Source organism: Rhinopithecus bieti, unplaced genomic scaffold (assembly GCF_001698545.2).
Source record: "Rhinopithecus bieti isolate Rb0 unplaced genomic scaffold, ASM169854v2 scaffold_66246, whole genome shotgun sequence".
Lineage (NCBI taxonomy): Eukaryota > Metazoa > Chordata > Mammalia > Primates > Cercopithecidae > Rhinopithecus > Rhinopithecus bieti.
In genome coordinates, this window is record NW_016826110.1 from 1,234,266 (window position 1) to 1,247,759 (window position 13,494).

A 13,494-nucleotide genomic window follows, 5' to 3' on the forward strand; every position below is an offset into this window, starting at 1 on the left:
TGATATAAATGATGAATTGATGGGTGCTGACGAGTTGATGGGTGCAGCACACCAACATGGCACAAGTATACATATGTAACAAACCTGCACGTTATGCACATGTACCCTAGAACTTAAAGTATAATAATAAAAATTAAAAAAAAAAAAGCCATTAAGTAAAATCCCTTTATAATACATGCTCATTGTTGATGTAATGATTAATGTGGCATATTATCATATGAGAAGCAATGTAGCATAACATGTAAGAATGCGGATTGAGTTATTGAGTTAGGCTACTTGGGTTGAAATGCCAGTCTGTCACAGATTGCCTGTGTGACCCTGGGCATTACTTAACCTTTCTGTGCTTCAGTTGGCTCATATTTAAATGGAAATAATAATAATACCTATCTTACAGAGTTACGTGTCATTGAAAGGGACTTAAAAAATTGTGTGTATGTCACTATAAAACACGGCGCGGTGGCTCAAGCCTGTAATCCCAGCACTTTGGGAGGCCGAGACGGGTGGATCGCGAGGTCAGGAGATCGAGACCAACCTAGGTAACACGGCGAAACCCCGTCTCTACTAAAAAATACAAAAAAAAACTAGCTGGCCGAGTTGGTGGGCGCCTGTAGTCCCAGCTACTTGGGAGGCTGAGGCAGGAGACTGGCGTAAACCCGGGAGGCAGAGCTTGCAGTGAGCTGAGATCCGGCCACTGCACTCCAGCCTGGGCAACAAAGCGAGACTCCGTCTCAAAAAAAAAACCACTAATATAATAAATGTTGTATGAGTATTAACTATGTTTTATTACGAATTTTGTCATGGCAGAGAGTAAATGACATCGCTAAAAACCGTAAACACAATACTTTGATGACCAGTTTAGTCTGTAAGGGTATCACTGTGTTGTTATGTAAGCTAGATGATCATAATACTTGGGTACTGTTGAGTGTTTAAAATTTCCATTTGTATTCATTCTTGTTTTGCACAGTAGGATTATAGGAGGAATTCTGTTTTAAGAATATCAACATACAAGAATTTGTTGGTTTAGTTATTCAATATATTTGACCTAGAAAACCCAGTATATCAAAATCTAGATGTGGGAAACTTAAATTAGAAGGTGATTTTTAAAAAAACCCTCTAAAACAGTGATTCTCAATGGGGGTGTAGGAGTGATCTTGCCTCTTAAGGGCCATTTGGTAATGTCTGGAGACATTTTGTCATAGGGGTGCAGGGGAGGGGGTTGCTACTGGCATCTTGTGAGTAGAAGCCAGAATTGCTGTGCGTCCTACATGCACAGGACAGCCGCGCTCCCCAACAAACAACTATCAGGCCCAAATGTCAGTAGTGCCAAGGCTGAGAAACCCCGACTTAGAAATAGAAATCAATTTACCATGAAGTGTTTTTAATAGAAAAGATCCCTTAGAGTACAAAAAAACAAAAAAATACAGGTAGATTTTTGTAGTAAATATCATTGTAATGATCTATTGGAAATGGGATGAGGGTGTTTCCAAACACTGCCAGTCAGTGCTTTCTACCAAAGCTGTGCTGTGAGGTATAGCAAGTCTATGAAATGGCAAGTCCAGTGTTAGAAGTGTGTTAATTAATTCTCACCCATGAAAGCAGCTATTAGGATATCATTGGTTAGATGTAAATGTTCTTCACCCAAATGAACTTCACCAAAATGTTCTTAGGTTGCTATGGCAGTATATTTGAGGAGTTACGTTTTAATTTGCTTCAGGGGAGAACTGGAAGACCATAGTATTTGGTCTGAGATCCTATTCTAAACCAGGGTTTCTCAACCTCACGCTCTTGACATTTTAGACTGAATAATTCTTTTCAGGGGGTGGGGAGGGTGTTTCTTCTGTGCATTCTAGGATAGTTAACAGCATACCTGGTATCTACCCACTAGATGCCGGTGGTACATTCCTTCTGGATCCCCCGATTAATTATCAGTTGGGACATTTAAAAAAATTGACATTGTCACATGTTCCTGGCAGGTGGGGATGAGCAAAATTGCCCCCGGTGGAGATCCACTGTTCTAGAATAATTTGTATGAGGACACTGCTTTCTCAGGGGTGTTCTGGTGGACTAAACAGGGACTGAGAGTTAACAGAGTGACGTCGGAAAGGAAAAACAACAACAACAAAAAATCAGAGTGCTTTTCAGCTGTGAATCAGAATGGCAGTTGGAGGGTATCTCAGAATACAGGATGGGGAAGCAGATGGTAACTAACAGGGACAGAAAGTGGTTTATAGCTGCTCTGAGGCAGGGGTGGAAATAGAGGAATCATGGGGGAAGGAAGACCCTCAGACTTACCTGAAAGCTAGATTTTCAATTATGTCTCTTAATGAAATGTCAGCTTGTAAGGGCAGAGCTGACAAGTATGAAAGAGTAATGGTTCTGTGAAATAATAGGGGAGAGGGAGGTGGTTTGCTGATTAAGTTGCTCATTATCTGGAGGCAATGAAGAAAATCAGTCAATGAATTATTGCGGTCAAATATAACTTCCATTTTTCCAGAAGCCAAACAACCAAAGCCATCTAAGACAACCGGATTTGTTTTTTATGACTTACAGTGACAATTCCTGTTTATCAATGAGTTAAATGAAGTAAAGTGTAATGCAATGAGTTAATAGATATAAAACACTTTGAAAAGTACCTGTCCTGTGATAAGCCTTCAATAAATGTTAGTTATCAATGGCTGTTGAAATGATGACTGTGAATGATCATATTCAATATAGTTTTAGTTTTACATTATTTTATTCTAATTCTTTGAAATTTGGTAATTATTTTATAATATATATGCTACTGTACATGTTGACTTCCAGATAACCACAATATTAAGCAGAATATTCCATTTACCAACTGTTCTGAGTAAACCACGGTTTACTGTTTTTTTTTTTTTGAGATGGAATCTTGCTCTGTTGTCCAGGCTGGAGTGCAGTGGCATGATCTCGGCTCACTGCAACCTCTGCCTCCTGGGTTCAAGTGATTCCCCTCCCTCAGTCCCCTGAGTAGCTGGAATTAGAGGCACCTGCCACAACGCCTGGCTAATTTTTGTATTTTTAGTAGAGATGGGGTTTTGCCATGTTGGCCAGGCTGGTCTTGAACTCCTAACCTTAGGTGATCCACCTGCCTTGGTCTCCCAAAGTTCTGGGATTACAGGTGTGAACCACTGCGCTGGGCCCAGTTTACTGTTAATATAATCTGCTGCATACGAAGGCTTGATATTTACGACCAGGCAGTTCACTAGTCTGATCAGCAGACTAGTAGATTATATGTTCAGAGTTTAGGGATTAAACTGAAGTCCTGCTTATTTATTTGATGGGCATGAACCTTATTTGTGGCTTTGAAGTGTATCACTGAAGAGGGGTAAAAACATATGTAGTAGCAGCCATTTTTCAGGATTAAAGCTCAGTTTATCAAAATTTACCCAATCAACTCCATTTTATTTAGCTATGATATGTTCCATGCTGTTACAGCCAGAAAGTATCTGATTATTAACTCAAGTAAACTTGAATTCATTTGCTCCAGCCAAACTACTGCTCTGGGATAGGATGTGACCAAAGTTTGTACTTTATTTTAACCTCTAGGGATTGGAGAGAAAGGGCCAGTGGGATGAGAAGTCTTGGATTCTGGAGGCCATTTCAGCCTTTTATTCATTATTATGTGACTTTGGGCAAGTCTTGTGATCTTTTTGAAGTTCCGTTTCATATCCATTACAAGTGGGTAACAGTTCTCACTCCACAAAGAGTTATGGTAACAGTGAACTAATTTCTAAGACACTGTCAAAAACATGAAGCTCACTGTTTCTAGTTTCTGCTTCCTCCATTTCATTCTTCACATTGCTATGGTGGTCTTTCCCAAATGTGGATTTGAACATCATTCCCTTTTAAAGTTCCTTAACAATAGTCTGGAAATGTTAGCACTGTCTCCAAGAGCCTGTTGGGTCTGATATCCTTTCTTGCCTCACAGATGCTTACTAGCGCTCATACTGGCCACCATGGCCATGCAGTGTTTAAAATGCTCTAAGCCAGTTCCTGTATACCTGGCTTTGCAAACTGTCCTGTCCTGCGGTGCCTGTCTGCCTAACCAGAAACCTGGTCTAGTGCTCTGTCCCTTCAGTGGAGGCAGTGAGGTCTTCCTTTTTGCTAATACTATGTCTGGGATATGTCTCCATTAGAGGAAAAAATCTTAAACTGTTGAAATATTTTTCCCCTTCTTCTCCTTCTAGACTAACAGGTTTTTAAAGACAGGACGTGATACTTACGTATCGTTGAATGTCCAGTGTCAAACAGTACCTGACATATAGTAGGTATTTGATGAATATTAGGTGAATGAGTCAGCAATTGAAAACAGATGGTTCACGCAGAAGTAGAAAGAGGCATTAGTTGTCCAGGTGATTTGGAAGGGAGCAGTAATGCATAGTGGGTGGTTATGTTGGATGGCGGAGTGAGTATTCTATAGCAACTTTGAGCAAAAACTAATCTTAGTTATTTAGAATCTTGAGTGTAGGAGAAATGTATTTTCCTTTTTATTTATTTATTTAAAAAAAAATTTTTTTTGAGACAGAGTCTCGCTGTGTCACCCAGACTGGAGTGCAGTGGCGTGATCTCGGCTCACTGCAACCTCTGCCTCCTGGGTTCAAGCGATTCTCCTGCCTCAGCCTCCCGAGTAGCTGGAATTACAGGCGTGCGCTGCCATGTCTACCTAATTTTTGTATTTTTAGTAGAGACGGGGTTTCACCATATTGGTCAGGCTGGTCTCGAACTCCTGACCTCGTGATCTGCCTGCCTTGGCCCCCCAGAGTACTGGGATTACAGGCATGAGCCACCGCACCCAGCCTTATTTTCCTTTTTATTTATGAGTAACAAGTTTGGGATAACAAACATGACCAGAAAAAGTAGAGTAAGAACAACAATAGTGTAATAATGGGCCACATTTATGGAATGCTTATGTGCCAGTACTATTCTAAGTGCTTTGTATACTTTAACCCAGTTAATTCTCACAACAACCCCATGAGGTAAGTATTACGACAACCTTCTATTTACAGATGAAGAAACTTGAGCTTTGGGAAGGTAAGTAGCCTTCCTATGCCCTAGCGCTGGTGGCCTTTTCATTACATTTTAGCACCTCACAGGAGTGGACCAAGACACTGTTTTTCAACCTTTTGAGCCTATTGTTTATACTTGAGGGCTATACACTTAAAAAATAATTGTCATTTTAATAGAATTTTTTAGAGGGGACTCAGTAATTTTTTTTTTTTTTTTTTTTTTTTGAGGCAGTGTCTCACTCTGTCATCTACACTGGAGTGCAGTGGCACGATCTCGGCTCACTGCAACCTCTACCTCCCGGGTTCAAATGATTCTCCTTCAGCTTCCTGAGTAGTTGGGACTACAGGTGTGTGCCACCACGCCCAGTTAATTTGTGTATTTTTAGTAGAAATGGGGTTTCACCATGTTGGCCAGGCTGGTCTTGAACTCCTGACCTCAGGTGATCTGCCCATCTTGGCTTCCCAAAGTGATGGGAATACAGGTGTGAGTCACTGCGCCCAGCGTGGAATCTGTAATATTTGAATAATTGATACTTAATATTTTTAGCTTTGAGATTTTATTTTAGACTGAAATATTTCTAGATTTTATAGAAAACAAATGGAGACTATTTAAAGGAAATCTCCCATCTCTTCAGAATTAACCTTAATTCCTTTTGATTGAATATCGATTACTTTGTATGAAGGAAAACACATTCTGAAATGATTTTCATGAATCTGTCTCTTGCTTATGTGTAGTGGATGGAACATCCATGGCTCTATTTGAGGGTCAGTATTTTGAATGAGATACATTTGGATTCTTTATAAACATGGGTAGGTTCATTTAGCTGTGCACCATTTAAAAACATATTGAATTAAACATTGTTTTTTATTTTATTTTTATTTTTGAGACAGAGTCTCACTCTATTGCCCAGGCTGGAGCAGCGTGATCTTGGCTCACTGCAGCCTCCGCCCCTAGGTTCAAGCAGTTCTCCTGCCTCAGCCTCTTGAGTAGCTGGGATTACAGGCATGCACCACCACGCCCGGCTAATTTTTGTATTTTTAGTAGAGACGGGGTTTCACCATGTTGACCAGACTAGTCTTGAACTCCTGAACTCAAATGATCCACCGGTCTCCACCTCCTAAAGTGTTGGGATTACAGGCATGAACCACCTCACCTGGCCAAGCATTGTTTTTTAAATGACCCACTCATATAAATACAATTAGAGACAGCAGAGCCTTTTCATATTTGTTTTGTTTCAAGTAGATTTTAATCATAGTTGCAATTTGGCATTGATTTGACATTTGATATTTGGAATGCCTTTCATCTGTCCGTATACTCTCAGGAGCATAAAGTGGGGTTGGTTTTGTTCCCAGCTGTGATGAGTAAGCTGTGGGGCTTACTCATGAGTAATACTCTGGAGATATGCTCTACATTAGTATTCACTTCTCACTTTCTTGCCTCAGCCCAGGTTATTTATAGGGATGTTAGGAAAACGTTCTGAAAACAGTGATGTTAAGCAAAGTTAGAGGACTTTTAACACTTAGTATGCATTGTGACCCTCTAAAAGGGAGGCATGGTATATGTCCTTTTCCAAATGTATGTGGCCATCGAATAGGGTTTTTTTTTTTGTTTTTTTGGGGGGTGGTATACCAATTTATGTTTCCAAGTGTTTCAAGGAACACAATTTGGGAAACAAAAAAAAGAAATCATGTGTTACAATAAAGTATTATATTTAGATTGCTGTTTTGAAGAGTCAGAAAATTGTTCCTCTGATTGTTATTAAAGATGGTGACCTACAAAAGTATTGGAGAATTGGGTTAAGTTTGACAAAAGAACTGTTTTTAATTAAATTCAAAATGTTAATTATTCTAGGTAAGTCTCAATAAAAAAATAATTATAAAGATGAACTCAGTTTTCCACAAGCCACTGCATTCCAGCCTGGGCTGCAGAACAAGATCCTGTCTCAAAACAGAAAACAAAAAACAAAGCAAAACTCTTAAATATGATTATAGAACATATCAAACCCTGTAAACTAAAAGAACTCTTTTCTGGTGGGACTGTCATGCCTGTTTAAAAAAAAAAATACGTCAGGTTAAGCTATTTTCAGGTTTGCACTCTTGGAACCATCTGGAATTTTTTTTTTTTTTTTTAAAACAGAATTTTTTTGGTTTTTTAAAGTAAAATTCTAACATTACAAAATTATAGGAGACCCTTGTGGAAGTATTCATTAGAATTAGTCTAGAATTATCAAATTAGGGCAGGGAAATCTAAAGAACTTTTGGGTATGGGTATGGTATATGTCTGTGAGTCTGTATGAAAAATAAAATAGAAGTGTACTGACAGATGATTACATGCTGCAGTAGGCAGACTAATGTGTCATTCCCTTTCCCTCCCCTCAAGATGTTTACATCCTAATCCCCAGAGCCTATGAATGTGTTATTACATGGCAAAGAGTTAAGGTTGCTAATCAGCTGACCTGGAGAGGAGATGATGATCCTGGGTTATTTGGATGAGTCCAGTGTAATCACAGGGACTTTTGGAAGTGGAAGAGGGAGGCAGAAGACAAGGTCCGAGTGATGTTGTGTGATGAGGAACTCAACCTGCTGTTGAAGATGGAGGAAGGGGCCCCACGCCAAGTGATGCAGGCAGCCTCTGGAAGCTGGAAAAGGCAAGCAAACAGATTTTTCCCTTAGAGCCTCCGGAAAAAAAAAAAAAAAAAACAAAAAAACCCAGCACTGCCAACACCTTAATTTTAGCTCAGAGAGGCCCATTTTGGACTTCTGACCTCCAGAACTGCAAGATAACAAATTTGTGTTACCTTAAGCCATGAAGTTTGTGCTAATTTGTTACAGCAGCCATGGGAAACACATGTCTACTGAAATGTGTTAGATGGTCTACTTGTGTTTGAAGACTATCTGCCTGTGTAGGCAATATTTTCTAGTGCAGATTTTTAATTCTTGCAGAAGGTACACATTTAGAATATGTACTTAATACATATTCTCTTCAATGATGGTCGGCTCACTGTTCCTGGAAACAGCTGACAAAATAGAATAGGGAGAAAACTATGTGAACAAAAATAGTAGTTAAAAATGCAGTATGTTACTTTTATAGGAAATGAAACCCTTAATAAAATTCAGATCAGGCATTTGGGATTCTGAATCACTTCATGACTCTGATTTGTAGAGTTCCCTTCTTTCGCTCTTGTGACATTATTTTGAAAAGTTTCTCTTCCTGAATTGAAAAATGCAATAAATTCTGTTCTTGTGTCCAGGGATGGTATGTCTTCCTATGGGAAATTCCACTGTCTATCCCATAGCCCTTTGACATTCCCCTTAAAAGTAACTGGGTCTGGCTGGCTTCGATGGGCACTGTTCTATGGCTGGAGATATATGGTCTCTCTACTTGTAAGTTGTTTCCAGGCCACTGGTAGAGAAAGGCACACAGAGAGAGTAATTGCAGATCTGTATGGCAGTATAGTAAAATAAATAATGCATAGATGTTATGGAACACCCAGGGATCCCAGCTACCCCTGCCAAATGTTGTTTCAGAATATCAAATGCTAATTCAGATTGTAGACATTCTGTTGCTTTGGGCTCCATTACATGTTCTAAAGCATAAATTCCAACTCTATACCTGATATCTGTTAAGACAACTACATATTTTTGTAGTCCATGGATAGTACATGAATCACTTTGTTGTGTATCTATCCGTGAAAGATAAAATATTTAGTGATAAATACAGCTTATTCAAGGGGAACATTTTTCAAATACATATCAGAAATAGGGAATAGTTTTTCATTTGCCATTTCAAATTTTTTAGTGTTTAATTCAGAGTTTTTTGGAAATAGGTTATTGATTGCTGTTATAGTCTAATGATTTTTGTTATTTCCTATTCTTACCATTTTCTAATTGGAATTAATTAAACTCTTGGTTCTTTCTTAAGTGTTTTTTATTTTTATTTTTTCCAGGCAGGGTGTTGCTCTGTCACCCGGGCAGGAGTGCCAGTGGCATGATCACAGCTTACTGAAGCCTCAACCTCCTGGGCTCAAGCAATCCTCCTGCCTCAGTCTGCCGAGTATGTAGGACTAGAGATGTGTGCCACCATGCCTGGATAGTTTTTCCCTTTTTATAGAGACAGAGTCTTGTTATGTTGACCAGGCTAGTCTCAAACTCTTGGCCCCAAGTGATCCTCCCATCTCAGCCTACCAAAGTGCTGGGATTACAGGCATGAGCCACTATGCCTGGCCTCTTATGTATTTTTAAAAGCAGTTAGGTGACTGAGGTAGTAAAATTTAGATTTAGAATTAGGTGACTAATGCTAGGCTCACGAATTCAATTCATCATCCCAATCACGGTTATTATAAGACTTTAGCTTCACTGACAGTTTTGGCATACTGTATAAAGTAGATTTACAAAGATAGATTTTATTATTTACAATAGTTTCCTATGAAATTGATGGTGCATTGTGGCCAATTTTTAAAAAAGCTACTGACTTAAAGTCATTTGCTGCTGTTGTGTGCCTTTTTTGTTGGGGGGGGTAAGGAATGGTTAAATGAGATTAGCATGGGCTTTGATGATCTCATTAATTACTTAGTTTATGTATACTGATCTTTCTTGCTCTTTTTTTTTTTTTAAATCAGGCTCCCTCAAATTTTCTTCATTGTAGCATTCCATGTATTTTGCTTTTCACTGCTATGGAATGGTAGTGTTATGGTGACCAGGAAAACCTTGATATGTAGACATGACAACTGTGATGAAAAGCAGGATTCTTTTGATTTATGAATTTACAACTGAATTATAAATGTCAAGTAACTGTGAAAGACAAACCAAGTGGGAGTTTAAGTTAATTTCAGAAACAAAATACACTCTTTTATCTATAGCGTGATTTGCCTTATCTGGGGGGGTTCTTCATTCACTTACCAAAGGTACTTATCCACCTACCTCTTTCATTCACATTAAGTGCATAAACAAAAGAGACAAACTATGAGTCACAACATTTGGTTGTTCTGATGTCACGACATTAAGTAGAATAATGGCATTAGTCAGAATATTGTTTCTCCTAGAAGTGGTTATCAGAAGTGTGTTGCTATATATATAGTAGTTTTATTCATTGTCTCCTCTGTTTGAGGGGGTTGACAGCAACATGGCGCCACGCTTGATCACCTTCCCTTATCTGCCAGAGGAACAGGTATCCCTTCCTCTTTCTAAGGGTAACATGTCTCTGCTCATCTCTTCTGTTTTCTTGTCGATGGTGGGTCATATCATCCTGCAACTTCAATCTCTCCACTGGATTCTTCTCTTTAAGCTCCACAAGTTAATTATTTTCACTTTTAAGACACACACACTCACCCAACCTTCCTTCAACTGTGCTACTCCTTCAAGCTACCATCACTTTTATCACTTTCCTTTTATAACCAATCCTTGAAAAATAGTGTAGGCTCATCCACATTTCCTCAGACTGACTCACTTCCTTTAACACTGCAGTCACCTTTCTGTCTTGATGAAACTGCAGTCTTGACAGTCTCCCGACTGGAGACAGTCTTGAGAGTCTCCAGACTCTCTTAGTCACAAAATCCTTTGGCCTTTTACCCAGTTTGCCCTCCTTTACATCTGTGCTTTTAAACTTCTTGCACACAGCATGATTCTTGAAATGGCTTCTTCCCTTCCTCATGTCCCTAGCGTTTAAGATGTTTTGTGAGGTCTGCCTTTTCTCTGGTGGTGATCCTCTTTCCGTCTCGTGACTTTAGATGTCACCATCTTGCTGATAACTCCTCAACAATTGCCTCCAGCCCTCACTTGTGCTGCAGCTCTGGTTCCACAAATCCAGCTGACTTTCCTACCTGTGAGGATGGCCAGCATTCAAACCTAGTAAGTCTGAAGCCGAAGCGGGTCATAATACTTTCCTTTTCAAATCCTCTTCTCTTTTCATGATGCTTAGCTTTGGTCATGTCCCTGTCATCTCTCTGTTGCCCAGGATTAAATCTCAGGGTCAGCTGATCATTAACTGGCACTAACCTTGTCTTGGTGATAGCTTTTGAATTCATCAATGCAGAGCTTTGCTCTCTTTACTGCCAGGCATGTGGTAATTGGTCTCTCTCTGTCTGAGCTGGTCTCCCTCTTTTTAGTCTCTCCTCTTTCCCAACTGCTGTTGGATTACTCTGCTTAAAGTATAAAACCCTTGGGCACCCTGTTACCTACAGAATGAGACTCCATATCCCTTGGGCTGGCTTTCTAGGCCCTCAGGGATCTGGCCCCAATTTTCCATTCCAACATCATATTTGACTTCCCCTCTTCAATACTCTGCTCCAGCTAGGTGAAGTCACATTAGGCAAATCCTGATGGCTCAGTCTTCAAGATCCCCCACATCTTACTACATCTGAGCACCTCCCCAAGCCAAGCTGTCATAATCTTCTATATTACTGCAATAGTCTGGTACCTGGTTATCCCTGCAGCTGCTGTTACCTGCTGGAGCCAGTTTTCCATATAGTAGACAAAGACATTTTTTAAAGATAGAAATTAGAAGTCGGGGGCAGTGGCTCACACCTGTAATCCCAGCACTTTGGGAGGCCGAGGCAGGCGGATCATCTGAGGCCAGTAGTTCAAGACTAGCCTGGCCAACATGGTGAAATCCCATCTCTACTAAAAATACAAAAATTAGCCAGGCATGGTGGCATGAGCCTGTAATCCCAGCTACTTGGGAGTCTAAGGCAGGAGAATTGCTTGAACCTGGGAGGTGGATGTTGCAGTGAGCTGAGATCATATCACTACACTCTAGCCTGGACCACAGAGCAAGATTCCATCTCAAAAAAAAAAAAAAAAAGGGAAATTAGATCATGGCCTTATAGAAATAGGCAATATATCATTTCCTCTGTTTATAGCTCTCTACTGGCTTCTTCCTTATACTCAAGGGCCATGATGCTAAATGCAACCAGACCACAGTATTCTGCCCCAAATGTCAATGGTGCCTTTAAGGAGAAACACTCATTTTCACCTCTACTTATCTTTCCAGCAACATCTCTTACCTCTTTGGTTCATGTATTCTCTTCCAGCTACACTGACCTTCTAGCTGTTCTTAAATATACCCAACTGTTCTGCCCCCGGGGTTTTTGCCTGTACTTTTTTGGCTCCCCTCCTTAGGATCACCTCTTCCCCACTTGAATCCAGTCTCTGCTCACATACCACATTCTTATTGATTACCTATCTCCACCCACTGTGCTCTTACCCTGGTTTATTTTTGTTTGTGCTTATCACAATCTGAAATTAACTTCTATAATTATTTGTTGATATGTTTGCCCATCACCCCATTAGAAAGTAAGCTCCTTTAGATGTTTGAACATGGAAAGAAGGAAATAATTTTTAAAAAAGAAAGTAAGCTCCAAGCAATCAGTGACTGCCTGTCTTATTCGTGGTGTGTCATGGTGTATCACCCACATCTGGGACCATATGTTCAGTAAACATTTGTTGACTGAATGAGTGAGCAGATGTCTCACCCCTGCCTGCCTCATGCTCTGGTTTCCCTCTCTTTTCTTACCTATCCATAGTGTACTTTGTTTGCATCTCTAATTCCTACCCATCCTTTTAGGGCCACTTTAGCCACCACCGCTTTCACATTGCCTTCTCTGATCTTGCCAGTTCCTCATAACTCTCATAGAAGGTGATGTGTACTTCTTATTATACGTGCTGCATTTTGTTGAGAGGTGTGGTGGCTTGTATTTCTATCTTCCCTTCTGATCCATGCTTAGTGACCATTGCATGTTATTATCCCTACATGCTGAGCACAGCACCTTGGACTTGATGAGGGTCTGTTACCTGTTGATGGAATGAATAGATGTTCTTTTATGTCTTCCTGGGAGAAAGGCCCAGGAAGGTCCGGGGTCAGTGGCTTAAAGTGAGTCTGCGTGTTGGAGGACTCATGTCGCTTGGGAAGGCAGAGGAAGTTGGAGGCAATGTCACATGTGTTTCCCGCCTTGTGAAGAGCTGCTGCTGGGCAAATCACGAGGGGTGCCACGTGGTGCCTCATAAAAATCCATGTGAGGACAGAGGTGCTGTCCATACAGGCGTTTATAGCTGCTCATTTGGCTTCATAGACAGCTGAGAACTCGCCATTTTAGAACTGAGTTTTCTTAGCTGAACTCATGTATTAGAAGTGTGGTTGGGAGCAGGAAGGAATAAATATGTTCCATTAAAGTTAAAGTGTCACAAAATAGAGAGTTGTTAACGTAAGTTCTTTCTCACTTTTAGTTGTAAAATGCATTTTAGAAGGTGAAAGATTAACAAAGGAAGCAATAAACTGACTGAAATTTGTCCTCAGATTACTATTCCACTTTTATTGAAGGAGACTTTGTTATTATTTTGTTATAGTGTTTACCTAACGATGTTATTAATTTGGAATGAAATTCTGTTATCTTAAATTCCTCTTAGGAAGTTGTCAAAATATACAGAACAGTTAATGATATATATATATATATATATATATATATTTGATAAA

General features: G+C 39.8%; 1 protein-coding gene and 1 long non-coding RNA gene across 4 annotated transcripts in view; one reads left to right on the forward strand and one right to left on the reverse strand.

Annotated features, from left to right (window-relative positions):
* LOC108522858 (uncharacterized) overlaps positions 1-13,494 on the reverse strand; it is an 88,777-nt gene that overhangs the window by 56,509 nt on the left and 18,774 nt on the right. For 2 of the 3 annotated variants that reach the window (XR_001883624.1, XR_001883623.1), the window contains one exon: positions 7,484-7,666. This is a non-coding gene — a long non-coding RNA (uncharacterized LOC108522858). Of the gene's footprint in view, positions 1-7,483; positions 7,667-7,825; positions 8,045-13,494 lie in introns of all 3 variants that reach the window. The other variant, XR_001883622.1, reaches the window with a different exon arrangement.
* Positions 1-13,494, forward strand: part of SH3RF1 (SH3 domain containing ring finger 1) — a 191,813-nt gene that overhangs the window by 42,061 nt on the left and 136,258 nt on the right. The gene's annotated exons all lie outside the window — the stretch shown is intronic.